The following is a 15,438-nucleotide window of genomic DNA, read 5'->3' on the forward strand; positions in this document are numbered from 1 at the left end:
TTATTCAGAACTTAACTATTGCTTTTCGATCATTATTTTTTTTTTATTTATCTTCCAAGAAAACTGTTTTGCTGAAAACAGGAAAGAATAAAACACTTGTATAAGAATGATTAATGTCATTTTTTTTTTTTTGGTAAATGAGAAGAAGATATATTTACTAATCATGAGGTGTTTTATAAAGAAGTTTATGAAGTAATAATACAAGTGGTGTCGAGAACAAACAAAAACCCTATTATTAACCGTATGGCAATAAATATTTTATTCAATACAGAAGACAGGATGCAGAAGGACAAGAGAAATTATACAATACATATAACATAATAATTTAATTGTCAACCTACAGTAAACAATTATTTAAATATACTACAGGTTGTCCAAACAGTTCGTGGACTTAATTTTCTTAATTAAGTCCACAACGGGAAAAGTGTACGGCAATATTCTTATATAAATTTAGTAAATATACGAAAAATAAATCAATGCACACTATATGTAAAGCATTATGGGCCAGAATTGTATATAAAGGCGCAAGGGGCAGTCTGATAACCCGTATTTTATGATAACGTCAAAAATATGGATTTTGATTTCTGTATCACATGTTTATTGACAGACGTTGATTTTCTTTGTTATGCCACATTGCTAATTGTGTTAAATATTGTATGTGATACATATAATATTTTTGTTTAGACAATAACTGATTTAAGGTAGAACCTATGTCGGTAAAGTCTTTGTCACAAGATTTTCAAACTTTTCAAAATGATAAATAAGAACTCGCTTATCAGTCTGACAAAAGCACACGACATGTTTCCTTGTTATTAAATGTAGTGCAGCCTGTGAAACATAGAATGGTAATTGTGTTATGCGACTACACATTTTCAGTCATTTTTAGGGGTACTTGTCATAAAGAGAATATAAAAAATCTCAAAAACACTCATTTAAACATCGCCGTTCGTCGACTTTATTAATAGAACAGTATTAAACAGTATTTTTCAATAATAAATTCTTTTTTATTCCATTGACATATAAGATTATTCGACATTTAAGAAAAAAATAGGCAAATAAACTCTATTATTTTTAGGCAATTTTCAACCCTAAATTTGTAAATATTTTTGAGAAATTTTTGTCAGAATGTTTTCAATCTTTCATATGATGAAGAACATACCCAGATGATTACAAAACGTGAATAAAGTATTTACCTTTCCCCTCACACTAACGAGAAATAGGTTATTTACCAATGTTACTTTTCATGACCTTTTTGCACTTACACAGGATTTTATTAATAAATGACTTTTTGGGGTTACTATCAGATTTTACATTGTTAATATTTATCAAAAATTGTATTTTTCTATTTAAACAGATCATATTTGATAGAAAATTTGTAATCAAACACCAACCATATTAATAATACATGATTAATACATACCTCCGGTAATTAACAAATAATTATGAAAAGGCATACATTTTTTTATTATAGACACAATCAATTTTACACAATATTCAACACATTATTGACTGAAGACAAATTTATCTACTGAAAATTTAATTTTTAGGATATTTGCTTTCCCTCAAAATAGCTGCATACCATTCACAAATTATCACAATGTAATTTCATTACTTGAGAAAGTCTTGGATTTTTCCACTTTAGGTCAAGATCTATCGTAAATAAAAAGTGCCTACAGGTTCCTCTAGTTTCAGAAATGTACATGTGTTAAATCAATTAGTTTTTTAATTAAAAATATATAAATTGTTTATAGGTTTAAGAATATTTTAGCATAATTTTAAAATGAATTCCATGAATTTCAAAATGCTTTACTAGTATATTGAAGCTGTAAAGTACGGGAAAAAATAACATTAAATTGATTATGACGTCATAACGGTTTTAGCACAGTCTAAACACATGATGTCATACGACGTAGGTTCTACTTTAATTTGTAAGATAAAAAATAATAATATAATATTTTTGTTCAGACAATAATTGATTTAATTTGTAAAATGAAAAAAATGTACAAGAAAATGTACATGCAACATCAGAATAAACAAATCATATACGAAGGCTGCGTAGCCCAGTTCGACGAGGCTAGAATTAAAACAACGTCATGAATAAGGATATTCTCTTTTCATCAAATAACAGTAGTTTTCCACTTTAAGCAAAATTGTAAACACCGTTGAAAAATCGTTTACGGCCATTACAAATCAACAGAATAAATATATCCCCTTATTTCAAGTTGTTTTGCTAAATATTTTGTGTCTGACGTCGTTTCAACCATATTAAACCATAATTATATGTTGAATCTCTCCCGTTCGGGTGGCCGAGGTTGCTTTTTCTGCCAATTTTTGAAACATACTTCCTGTGGTTTTTGGTTTATATTCTCACTTTCCATCTAGTTAGTGATACTATTCATATTACTGTCGTTTTACTGTCGTATACTGATGCATATACTATTTATGTGATAATAAATGATAATTTAAAAAAACAAATAAAAAAGTGAAAATAGTTGGTGTTAATAGTTAGTGATATTTGTTGCTATGATCATCATCTTATAAGATAGATAAGTAATAAACAGGACTATTTAAAATTATCTCTTGTTAGTTAGTTAAGGAGAATCGACATAAATACAAAATTCTTAATAAAGGATTTCCGATATCGAGATATAATTCTAAATTAAGGATACTTGGTATAGAGGTTTAATTCTGATATAAAGAGACTCGGACTTGAAATGTGGATCTTAATAAAGGAGACTGGGTATAGATATGTGATTCTGAACTAAGGAGACACGATATAATGATGTAATTCGAAATTAAGGAGACTCGGTGTAGATATGTGATTCTGAATTAAGGAGACTCGGTATAGAGATGTGATTCTTAGTTTAGAGAACTCGGTGTAGATAGATAGTATGGTTTTTAACAATAATATTAATTTCCATCCAAATTAAATCAAACTGACTTGGATATTTCATAAGAAATATTTTGCTATACAATAGGTATATAAATAAAACCATTTATTTTAACAAAAAAAGTCATTGTCCACGAATATTTTGGACAACCCTCGTACATACCACATATATTTTGTATTTGAATTGTGTTGAATTTAATGGCCTTCAAAACATCTTAACACGGAAAGGGAGTCAAAGGGTAAAACTTGTTCTCTCCCCCCCCCTCCCTTTCTGTATCAACCCCCTCCTCTTTCTCGCCCCTCTCTTTCTCTTCTCTCTCCCTCCTCCTCCTCTCTCTCTATTTCATCTCCCTCTTTCTCTCAATCTCCAAGAAGTCTGATTTTGTTCGTTTCATCAGCAACTGTTAGTTACATATGAATTATTCCTTCATTAAGCATATCACTGATGTTTTTATAAAAACAATAAATATTAAAATGATCTTAAATATCTTTATTTCTCTAATTTGCGCCGGTGGACATAATTTGCAATTCTTTGATACTAGTATTTACTACATTGTTAGGTTTGTTTTATAATTGTTCCATCTTTTAATATTTCAAATTTCTTTTAATGATCAAAATAAAGAGCATTCCTGTTCCCATGTTAAACAATTTTATTGTCTCTCGTACGACATGGTGACTTTGGGACTCAAGACTTTACAAACATCATTAAGATATTTAATCATAAAAGAGTCAGAAGTTACTTTTTAACAGATAAAAGCATAAATCCAAATCGTGTCATGCATCAAGAATGTTATCTTTAATGTAGGACTTGTCTGCAAATATTCAGTTCAATATCTTAATGAAATATTAAATACGCTTAAAGAGAAATAATCTGAAGTAAAACTGTCTATCCATATTTACTCTGTGTCAGAATACATAATTATGTTTAGATTATGTAATAGTTATTGAATATCAATAACATACATGCATGAACTTTATTTCCACTTGAAAACAGAAATAAACAGAATGCAACAATGGCCCAATATAATTAGACCATCATTTACGCATTGAGTTGTCGATGGATTTTCCCAAACATGACAAGGAGCACTGAGAATGAGAGTGGTTTACAGGGGATGCTTACTCCTCCATGGCATCTGATCCCACCGATGTTTCGTAGGTAAGTATTTGCTCTGCTCCTATTTTTTATCGTTTAATTTACTTTTGAGCTCTAATACTGTATTGTACATTATACTGGAACATGTATCACAACCTAACGATGCATTATCTATTCACGCAATTGAGTTAAGCTACGTATAGTGGTTTTTATGCAAAAATCTAATTAAAACCCATGATGACTATACCTACCACACAAAAAAATTTAAGACCTGTTATCTTAATCGTTCTTGTTACCCACGGCATTCGATAGCCAGTACACATTATGACGTCATATTATGACATCATCGACCTCTACTTCACAAGTTTATAAGGAACATCAAGAAAAATCAATTCGACGCAAGGGCATATCTCACTTTGTTTTACAGAAACGAGGTAAAAATTGACGTAGAATATTCTAAGGATTAAAGATGTTGCTGCACAAATGTCGACATTGTAAGTGTTTAGTTACTATTCGTATGCATTTAGGTTGAAACAAGGTAAACAGATACAGTCCAGTGTAAGTTTCATAATTTTTTTTATCGATTGAGAAAGTGCATAGGATTTGGAAGCAATTTTATTAATTTTTAGAATAAACTCCTTAATATTCTACGTTATTTTTTTAATTAAATGGGTTATGCCCTTGCGCTGAGGTTGTTTTGTTGATGTTTTTTTTATTTGAAAGGGAAAGAACAATGACGTCATAATATGACGTCATAATGTGTACTAGCTTTAACATGCTGTGGGTACTATGTATGAATAAGGAAATCAGCACGAACTTCCTCTGTTTATAAAATATACAAATTATGAATTTTAATTAGCTCATTTGCAAAGAAATGCCTATATTTAGCCTTAACTCACTTGCACATGCAAATAAATCTTTATTTAGACGTTCTCAAGTAAATGTATATCATACTTATTATGGTAAAAAAAATATGTAAAAACAACATTCATGATCTACAGAGAATAAGAATACGTATGCAGAAATTAAAACTTTCTTTATAAATCATTGATAAAAAACATAAAAAAGAATAAAAGAAAAATATGCATATATCTAAATATTTCTCATTGTTTCTTACAAATTTTATAAATACTTCATTACATAGGGTAAATTTATATTTTATACCTACTTATCAAGATATCACACAATAGCATATACATAATCTGTACTACAAATCCAGATTGTAATCACTCACTTACAATACGAAAAGCTTACCTTGAAAACTTTCCACTCTTGGTGTGACGGGAAACAAATCACTCTATTTTTTTCGTACATTTTTTTTCACCAATGGATTACATTGTATTTTTACACGGAAACGATATAAGATGTGTAAATCTTTCTTTTTACCCTTTTCTGTTCTAAAATCATGTTGAATATATACATCTGTTAAAGAGGAGACCTCCGATTTTCTACTTCCTGTCTATTTCTTGGTCTCTGGGTCATTATCGAAAATATGCACTCTTTCGCCTCTGTGTCAATTTAAACGGAAAAATATGTTTGAGGCAAAAATACAAAGTCTCATAAGGCTTTAAAAAATCAAAACTTTATTCCCTGAATACATTAACTTATAATGTTATTGCTTAAAGTAAAAAATATATATATTATTTTATAATAAGATATAACTGACTTCATGCTGTCAATGGATTCTGTCAATTGTCTTTAGCCTACAACAACTTAAAAATCATATTTTCCAATTCATATTTCTTACTTTTAGAAAATATAATAGAATGTGTCTTTCTACAATTGTTTCATCATTTTTTTTTTTCATTTTTCTCTACAACTTTATTTAGCCTTTTATCATTTCTCTCTTCTTATTTATTTAGCCAGTTTTCAGAGAGGACTCCGTTTATTTGATTAGAGTTTAATGTACGACTGGGACTGGTTTTAATATTTGGAGAAAGCGGGATAACTCTATTAATATTTTTCAACTCCTCTGACTAGAAGCGGTGAATTCCCAAGTTTAATAAATCTCCAATTGTCACATATGTGTCATCTTCTTCAGGTAATATTCTATTATGTACAGTTTATTACGTCTTTTATCTATGGAACGACATTGAAGTTCATGTTAGGAACATGTTGTGACTCGATATGAGAATGATAAATGTATGAATTAGTGTTAAAGGCTGCAAAGTGAGCAGGTTAACAGTTGCTTACGTGTGGGTATACAAGTGTTGTCCTGTTTGATAGATGCATGTGTATTTACATGTATATATTGTCTTAGGACGAATAGCTCTTTAGGTATAAAGTGACAGAGAATATAGATTAAATTGATAGTATTATAAGTGATTTGGAATTTTAAAAGTGTTGTTGATATTTATTTGATTACTGAGTAATTTTGACCTTAATTGTGCACTCTAACCTCAAGCGTAATGGCTGCGCCCAGTATTTACATAAGAGTTCGAGAGAATATAGGTTGTTTTATTTTACTATGTAATTCAATTTTGTTGAGCAAGATTAAATCTATAAGTAAGAAAGAATATCTAAAGTATTAATAATGTATGTTTTTTCCCATTTATTGTAATTTTGTTTTGAGGAAAACCATATCAAGTCATAAATCTTGATTGCATTATGTCCTAATAAGTCAATATATCTTGTCCGCTTAAAGTATTACAATTAGGTTATTTTATTATGTAATTTTAATTTTTTTGTTGAGCAAGATTAAACCTATTAGTAAGAAAGAATAACTACAGCATTGATAATTTACGTTTTTGCCTATTTATTATTATTTTGTTATAAGGAAAACCATATATAGTCATAAATAATGATTGCATTGTGTCGCAATAAGTCAATATGTTTTATCTTGTTAAAATATTACCTGAAGAACTGAAGGGAGAAGATGATACACATGTGACAATGGCAGAATTTTAAAACTTCGTCAGACATATACCTTTTTTGTAATCATGCCAACTTAATGGTAAGCAAGACGTACTCAGGCTATAGATAAAGTCTTCTAATACACCAGGCGATATTAAAATTATATCAGTAACATAAGAACACAAAATGGCATTATTTCCTAAATACACGAGCTTGTTTTACTTATCAATTGACTAGAACTAATAGACCTTAGATATGACTTGACTAGAATTCAGTACAATAGAGCCATTTCATTGCACGCGGGTAACAGTTTGTAAATATTTACGCTCTTGAAAAAAAAATTCTTGGTAGGAAGGGGGGCATTAAATATTTATAAGATGATTTATAATTAAGCATATTTTGGAAAGATATAAAAAAAATAAATGCGAACATTTTTATTTTTATACCTCCAGCATTAAAACTGTGCCTTTTTTTCTTTCTCCATACTCTTATCAAGTTTGTCTACAATACTTTATAATTTAAAAGCCTTGAAACATGAATCTACTTCTAGCTACAGAAACCATACCGTTATGTTTTATATTTTATTATTGATGAAAACGCAACCGATCTCCTAAAGTAAGTATTGAGTAGTTAACGACGTCTTCTGCCAACTTTGGGGATATGTTTTTCTTCATTTCAGCATTAAACGATCAATTACCTTTCATTCCCAAATGTAAGATATATTCTTTTTTCAACCTGTATTTTGTATCCGCCTCCAACCCCTATATAGGCTTCTCTTGTGACCCCCTCCCCCGAAAAAATGTTTTTATCAATAAAAAAACGATTTAATAAGGTTTAATGAACGATTATAAAGGGTCAGAGGGTAGATATAACATACAGGTTGTTAAAGAGTATTTCTCAAATTAGGAAAGGACAGGTGGTTTACAAAATAATGCAGGGAAGTAGAAAATTTTATTATCTTGCAACTACCGTTCGCACTGACCTAATAAAGCTAACATAATAAACCAAAGCTTTATCCGGTCACTGCCCTAATAAAGCATCGCGCATGTATTCCGACGTTCTAAAAGCATTGTTACGTCACATTTATTGCAATGTTTACGCCATGGCTTCGTAGTTTCAACAGCAGAGATGTGCCTAAATCAGTCGGAAAAAACTTGTTTTGGACGTTCAAATGTAAAATTTTGTTGCAGGATAAACAAAATACATGATAACTGTCTTGAAATATAAGCGATATTTGGGATTAGGGTCGAAAACGCAAGCCTCGCCCTCTATCATTATGTGACGTAACAATGCTTTTAGAACGTCGGAATACATGCGCGATGCTTTATTAGGGCAGTGACCGGATAAAGCTTTGGTTTATTATGTTAGCTTTATTAGGTCAGTGCAAACTTCTAATGACGTGTATTTGCTTTGACAGTAAGACAATACCAAGTTTTCATTTAAAGTGCCATTTTTAATTTGATATATATCTTAAACAAAACAAACTGTTACTATAAATCTCAGATTTACAAATGGTATCGATTCGATGAAGAAATTTTACCCCGGTTCCATCTAAAGTGAAAGTGAAATAAGTAAAGATATCTCTAATTTTCTTACGAAAAAAAAAATGTATAAACATTTTGATCGAAGAATATTTAAATATTTGATCTTTTCCTTGGTTTTTGATATATGATATAAACAACATCATACTGCTTTTTCTCATCTCGTCCCTAATATCAGCCCTCAGATGGTCTTGGCCAGCGCCCTCCGGGCTTGGGCCGATACCAACCGCTCGGGCTGATACCAGGGCCGAGATCAAAACAGCAGAGTGACATTCTATATATATCTAACATTCGGGAATGAAAGGTAAATTAATAGTTCTTGGAGGACGAGCTACCGGGACACTGGGTAGGTAAACGGAAAAAAAAGAAAGTACGAATGGCGACCGACAAGGAGAGAGAGAGAAAAAAAAGAGAGAGAGAGAGAGAGAGAGAGTCTATTTTTTGTGACAGATAGACAAATAGCAATTCTTTCTTTGAGAGTCAACCCTATACTTACGTAATTAACTGAGGCGGGATGTGTGGATATCAATATTTTGAAAGTAAAATTTTCCTTGTATATTGAAAATCAAGAGTCCATACTATATGAGCCAATCAGTAATAATTTAATCTTGTTTTTATTCTTGCCTCTCATTGGTTGATTTCCAAAGAGGAACGCAAATTCTTTTGTATAATCTGGTTTGGTATGGGGACACATTCCCTTGACGACTGGCTTAATCATCTCATCCATGCAATCCCCTCATTTCCAGTCCTTGGAATCCATGGAAAATTCCAGATTTAATCAATGTACCTTTAATTTCAAACAGTTACTCCATCTTACCTCATGTAAACAGACATCATGGCTGCTAGATCTATGTATCAGTTATTACCTCCACTCGCTTCCCATCACTTCCATTATATTAACGTTGTATTACTGCGCGGTAAATTTGAACTCGTAAAAAACAACAAAATTTTACATCCAAAGTTGTTTTATTAATTTTAAATTAAAATTATAAGGAATGACTTTAATCTGCTTCGCGGATTATAAAGCGTAAACTGACCCAAACCACATTATTTTCGATAATTTGGCCAAGAATTAGAGTCATTCCTTAAATAACGTCATAAGCGAAAATCAAATGTCCCGCTCTTCTTGAGCAGTTTGAAGTTTTATAAGCCACCTTTAGAAACCTTAACGTCACACTGAAATATATTTGAGTCTTTTAGACAAAAATGCTACAGATCCCTTGAAGCAAATGTTGTTCATTTTACGGCGCTAAATTTTGCGCATGGATAGGGATATAAAAAATGCATGGTTATTAGAAGTAAACAAGAGTTGCCTCTCTTACATCACAAGTGCTATCATTTGGCGCAACATTTTCTCAAAATTCTAGTATAAATGAATAATTTATAATAACTTTAGTTATTTTTTTCGATATATATTGTTTCTCTTTAATACTTAAATATTATTTTTTTTCTTAATTCACACAAATTAAACAGAAATATTGCTTTGGAATTTGATGGCGAGACAGCCCCTTCACAACGGGCAGAGATAGAGATATCTCAGCCCTGAGGGCGAGACAACCCTACTTCCCACTCGCTGTCTCACCTAGTCCAAAACTAGCGATGTACCAGGGCTGATACATTACTAGGTATATGATATATTCTTTTATTATATGATTGAATAATTTCCATCTCTCTGATTGGCTGAGATCCAACCATGTTAGAAAAAATATTACGTTGTATTGACCTGCACGTGACGTTCCAGGTGAATACAAGGATTTATTTCCTCTACATTGATCTAAAAATAGATTGGGAAATTCCAAATTCATATAATTTTTTAGAAAGCTACTTAAATGACTATGATTTTTATTTTCATGTGAAAAAAACATGAGAATATATATTTTTGGTGAGAGTGGTAAGAGGGGATGCATTGACCCCCCTCCAACACTTTTACTGAACAACAATTTTTTTTTTTACTTTTTTACTTTTTGGCAGTCAGTTTTCCCTGATAATACTCCTTCCTTTCAAAATCTATCCCATAAAAAAGACAGACATTTCTTTCATGGCAACTAAAATTGATTTTGAAAAAGCATTTCAAATTGATACATCTGGTAAGATTTATTCACATTTTAATTCTGCTTCTCTCTTGTATTTAGCTAGGACTTAACTCTTTGCCTATTACGCCGTCTGTGACGTAATAGTAACATTACATTTGTTAATTTTTGATGACGTTATCCTTTTCCCCACAGCGCAATTGCGAATTACGTGCTGAAAAGACGTGGTTTTGAAGATGAATATTTACACCGTGTATGTAGCAATGGTTGTCGTATATATCGCCATATACATGCAACCAGCTTTAATTTTGAATTCAAGTATTGATGGAGATTTAATCCTGTTTGTTTTGTTTTAATAATTCTTTCATGTGGAATGTTACAAACTTAATTTATTATCTTAGCTTACAACTTATTTATTTTAAATTTCATATTTAAATCTAAAACGTCAATGAAAATAATTACCGGTATTTGATTTTTCAGACAGGGTGTCAGTTTATGCTCGTGTTTAAGAACGACCTTGCCCCCCCCCCCACCCCCTTTTTATTTCTTCGGTCCATGCATATCGACTTTAGGAAACTTGCAGAATCTTCAATTATAAATAAAAATAGAAATGAGGCCTGGAAGAGAATGATTCTTACTTGTGAAGATTTTTAAAAAAAGTTTTTTTACCGATTTTTTTTTAGGACAAAAAAGAAGTTTTCAGCATGCTTTCGGCATATTTAATTTTATTTATTAAGAGTTTTTACAAAAAAAAAATATTGTTGGAATATATCGCTTAATTTTACATTGAACAATACAGTAGCGTGTTGATTGTCAAAGGGAAACATTTCATTTTTTAAGTTAAAATTTAACTGATCACATCTTTTTAATATTTTGGCCGATATACGGACGAGATACTGTCGGCTGACTCGGCATTAAAATTATCAGTCTAAAATTAGCATTCTAATCCTTGCTAGCTAAGGTTCCCTGATCCGAAATCTACTATGGTTGAGATGTAAAGGGGATCGGAAACCCTTGGCTAGCTAAGATTGGGATAATCTGTACACCCATATGCGGACTACTAAAAATATCAGCACGTTTAAAAAACCATGAAATAAAGTAAAAACATTTTTCAAATGTCTAAAGGTTAATTTTCAAAAAAAGTAAATAACAAAAGGGAAAAAACCCATCGAAATGCAATATTTCTCTTCTTAAGAATGAAATTTTAACACATTTTTAAAAACAATGTAATTGTTTACAAAAGAGAGGCCAAGAACTTCTCGGACGTAGCTGTCAGTAATCGACATTTTTCCCGATGGTGTCCGAAGTATTCCGAGTATTTGTGGAGCAAATCAAGGAGTACTCCTTAAAAGGTTTCTTTGGAAATGCATTAATTGTAGCTGTAGTTATTGAGAAATTAATATAGTAGATATTTCTAAAATTTCTCCAAGGGTTGTCAAAGGAATACATTTTGCCTTCATTATCAGATTGAACGCAATGAATTTTATGAACATGCAGCGTCGATGAAGACGAAACCTGTCCACTTGTGGAAAAAGAATGGTTTATCTAAAAGACTTGCAGAAAATAAAGTCAGATTAAGAAACATGGTATACAATAAAAAATAATCAATCACTCAGGATCTATAAGGAGTTGGTGCGTAGTAGATATACAGATTTTTCAACCTCTATATACTTTTGTGATTGCCCGGTTATCCCTATGATCATCATATTGTTAGAATATACAAGTTAACGGCAAAAAAAAAAATAAAAAAAATAATTGATTGTGTTTATTAAAGATATGCAATTCTGACCGAAATTAATGTTGATATAAATTAGAATGGATAATAAACAGATTATCTCAATAATTTGACGGCATTTTATTTCAGTGATGAAAAAAATATATTCTAACTACTTTTTCTTTCCGATATTTCATAGTTTATTGGCAATTTTTTGTTAACTTTTTTCCCCAACATTTATGAAATAGTAAATTTCAGGTAATAAAACTGGGAATGAAGACTTTACTAACTGAAAATCAAAATTGAACAATAAATCATTGACATCAAAATAATAAAGATGAAAACTTTGTTTCGTTTTTAAAGAAAACCATGCTAAATTTGAGATCAGTATCATGTGTCTCGGACAAAGTGCAATCACTGACATAATATAATTCAAATATATGCTTGATTTTTTTAACCTATCGATTATTCATAAACTTGGTAGACATAACCCCCCCCCCACTCAAAAAAAAAAAAAAAAAAAAAAAAAACTCGGAGACACAAAAAATGTCGGAATTGTTGAGTATGATTTCTGAGCTTATAAATATAAATGAAGTACATAATTTCTAATCAGGCCTTCTATATAACAAGCTGTTGATCGAAGAATTAAAAAAAAGCCAGAAATGCTGAATATACCGGTAATTCCGGAGATAGATTTAGGAAATAATTTAGATCGCTGTAGGTGAAAGATGTATACCCCCCCCCCCCAAAAAATGGAGTTTTTACATGTACATGTATCTCTACTGCACTACCCTTTGAATACAGTCACGAGTTAAATGTCCATTCACAATGTGGATGTCAAGTGTTTTTTCGGTTTATTACATACAGGAGTCAGAACCGGGGGATGTTGGGGGGGGGGGGGGGGGTTATGGGGGCTTATCCCCCACTTTTTTGCAAATATATACATAATACATGTATAGGCATTGAAAATTGGGTTTACCTTTTTTGTTGGTTTATCCCCCCACTTTCAATTACCCCCCTACTTTCAATTTGCTTCCGACGCCTACATGTACATGTATGTATAACAAAAACATATAGCCGATGGAAGAATCACATTAGACCGTATCGTTGTCTTTTTATAGAAAGTTAATATTTACTCCCTTATTAAGGGTTTCTTTAGCCTATCATTTCTAGTGTATACAGTGTTGACAAACTTGAACCTACAGAGTACACGCATACATATATTCTTAAACTACATGCAACAGTGATTAGTGAATATTTTTAAATACACTGACAATTGAAACCTACTCAAGGTGGATCAAGGAATATTCCTAAGGGACTAATCAGTAGACACATCTTTTAATTATATTTCCGTTCCGAAGCCAAGGAGAGGGAGGGGAAAGGGATATACTGTTTTACCTAGTGTGCTTGTCCATCTATATAGCTGTTTGTGTGTCTGTCCGTAACAAAGTTTTGATCGCAGTTTTCGCAGCAACTACTCATCAAAGATGCTTGATATTTTAGCACATTCTTCACTGAGGCATGCTATATCGTGGTATTTATTTTTTTTTTTTGAGGATAAATAACATAAACAAACTTTTTTCAAAAATCAGCATTATTTCTCATGGATTTACATTTAAATTGACAGCCTGAATAATGTTTACCAAGTAGAGTGGGAGAATTATAGAAGATTTTGTCATAAAGTTAAAAAAAATGTGCAAAATTTTGTATGGAATTATATAGAAGGCAAAACAAAATCTCCTATCTAAGCACCAAAGAAAACCATTTCTTTATATTTCAGGGATTTATTATTTATGTTATTTTAAATCAAAATCAGTCAAAAAATACATATCAACCCGCTCATCCATTTTTTGTTTGTGGTAAGTACCCTCAATCCGATATCAATTGCCTGTTTATCCGTGCGTCTGTCGTACAAAAAATAACACATGTCCCTTGCAGTTTTTTTTCCAGCAACTACGCATGTACATACATGTATATTGCAGATATTTGAAATTTTTTAGCACATACTTTGTTATGACATGCCATATGATGGGATTTATTTTTGTATGAATCTGATATCAACTTCTTATTTGTCCGTGCATATGCACGTAACTGAACTTTGTTAAATTTTAATTAACATAATCTATATTTTCACATCAGAGCGGGGTATTACTAGGATTACTAGCGACCATTGGCTGACAGACTTGTTGTTTGTCCAGCCCAGTTTTTAAAAATATCAATCAAGTATGTAGTTTACTTGCATAAAAATTTCCCGAATACCTTGTTTTATGTACATATACATGAACGTATATTTTTAAAAACCAATACATACGAGTTAGTGCAACACTTTTTTTTTTACGAATATTGGAAACGTTGACTTGATAATGAAATCATTCAAATTTGAATTAACTTACATCTTTTTCAACATGATATTGTATTTTTTTCCTTTCAAATTATGTATTTTTTTATTGCTGTGTAAAGCGGAAACAATAAAATGGTATTTTTACGAATTGGAATTTAAATCGACCAAGAAATAAGATTAAATGTAAATTTAAGCAAAACTTTATTCTAGTAACAAAACCTTTTTTCTCTTCAGTTGTTTGAGTATGAATTAATTTAATTTCTTTTATAATTTTATCTATTCCTTTTGTCGATTTATGCGCATACTTTTATCAAATATTTACATTAAAAAATTGATTTTGTAGAATTTTATAAATTCTGAATCACAGGACCCATCTCACACAATATTGGGTGACAACCACATCACCAACCCAGTGGTTCAAGTTGCGGGCTTATTTAGTGTCAAAAGAAAGACCTTCTCAATTTGTTTTGCACATGTCTCACCCAAAGTTTCGTCTAATATATCGAACGACTTGGACATATTAAAACGAGGAAAAATATTCTTATTTGCGAAATATATTAGAATGGAATTTAAAAAAATTATTGTCTTATCATTTATTGTCATACCATCAAACCTTTACGCGTATCAGAGCAGAAAACGTCAAAAAGCGCAATGTGCGTTAAAGTGCGTGATTGTGGGGTAAAGGTATATGCGTTAAAATGCGTGATTGTGGGGCAACGGTATATGCGTTAAAATGCGTGACTGTGGGGAAGGGGGTTAATAAAATGCAAACAAGTAATGAGCTGTATCATTTAATCAGTGAATCATATAATAAAACAATTATTGCTGGTTTTTTCGGTCAATACAATGATTTAGCCATCTTCGAAGTACAATATTCACCTCGCCCTTCGGGCTCGGTGAATATTGTACTCCTCAGATGGCTAAATCATTGTATTGACCGAAAAAACCAGCAATAATTGTATATTATCAAGTTGTA

General features: G+C 31.2%; 1 protein-coding gene across 1 annotated transcript in view; it reads right to left on the reverse strand.

Annotated features, from left to right (window-relative positions):
- Positions 1-15,438, reverse strand: part of LOC134239555 (fibroleukin-like) — a 35,340-nt gene that overhangs the window by 14,250 nt on the left and 5,652 nt on the right. The gene's annotated exons all lie outside the window — the stretch shown is intronic.

Source organism: Saccostrea cucullata, unplaced genomic scaffold, assembly GCF_032062105.1.
Source record: "Saccostrea cucullata isolate Sc308-1 unplaced genomic scaffold, CSIRO_AGI_Scuc_v1 ctg3066, whole genome shotgun sequence".
In the NCBI taxonomy this organism is placed as follows: Eukaryota; Metazoa; Mollusca; class Bivalvia; order Ostreida; family Ostreidae; genus Saccostrea; species Saccostrea cuccullata.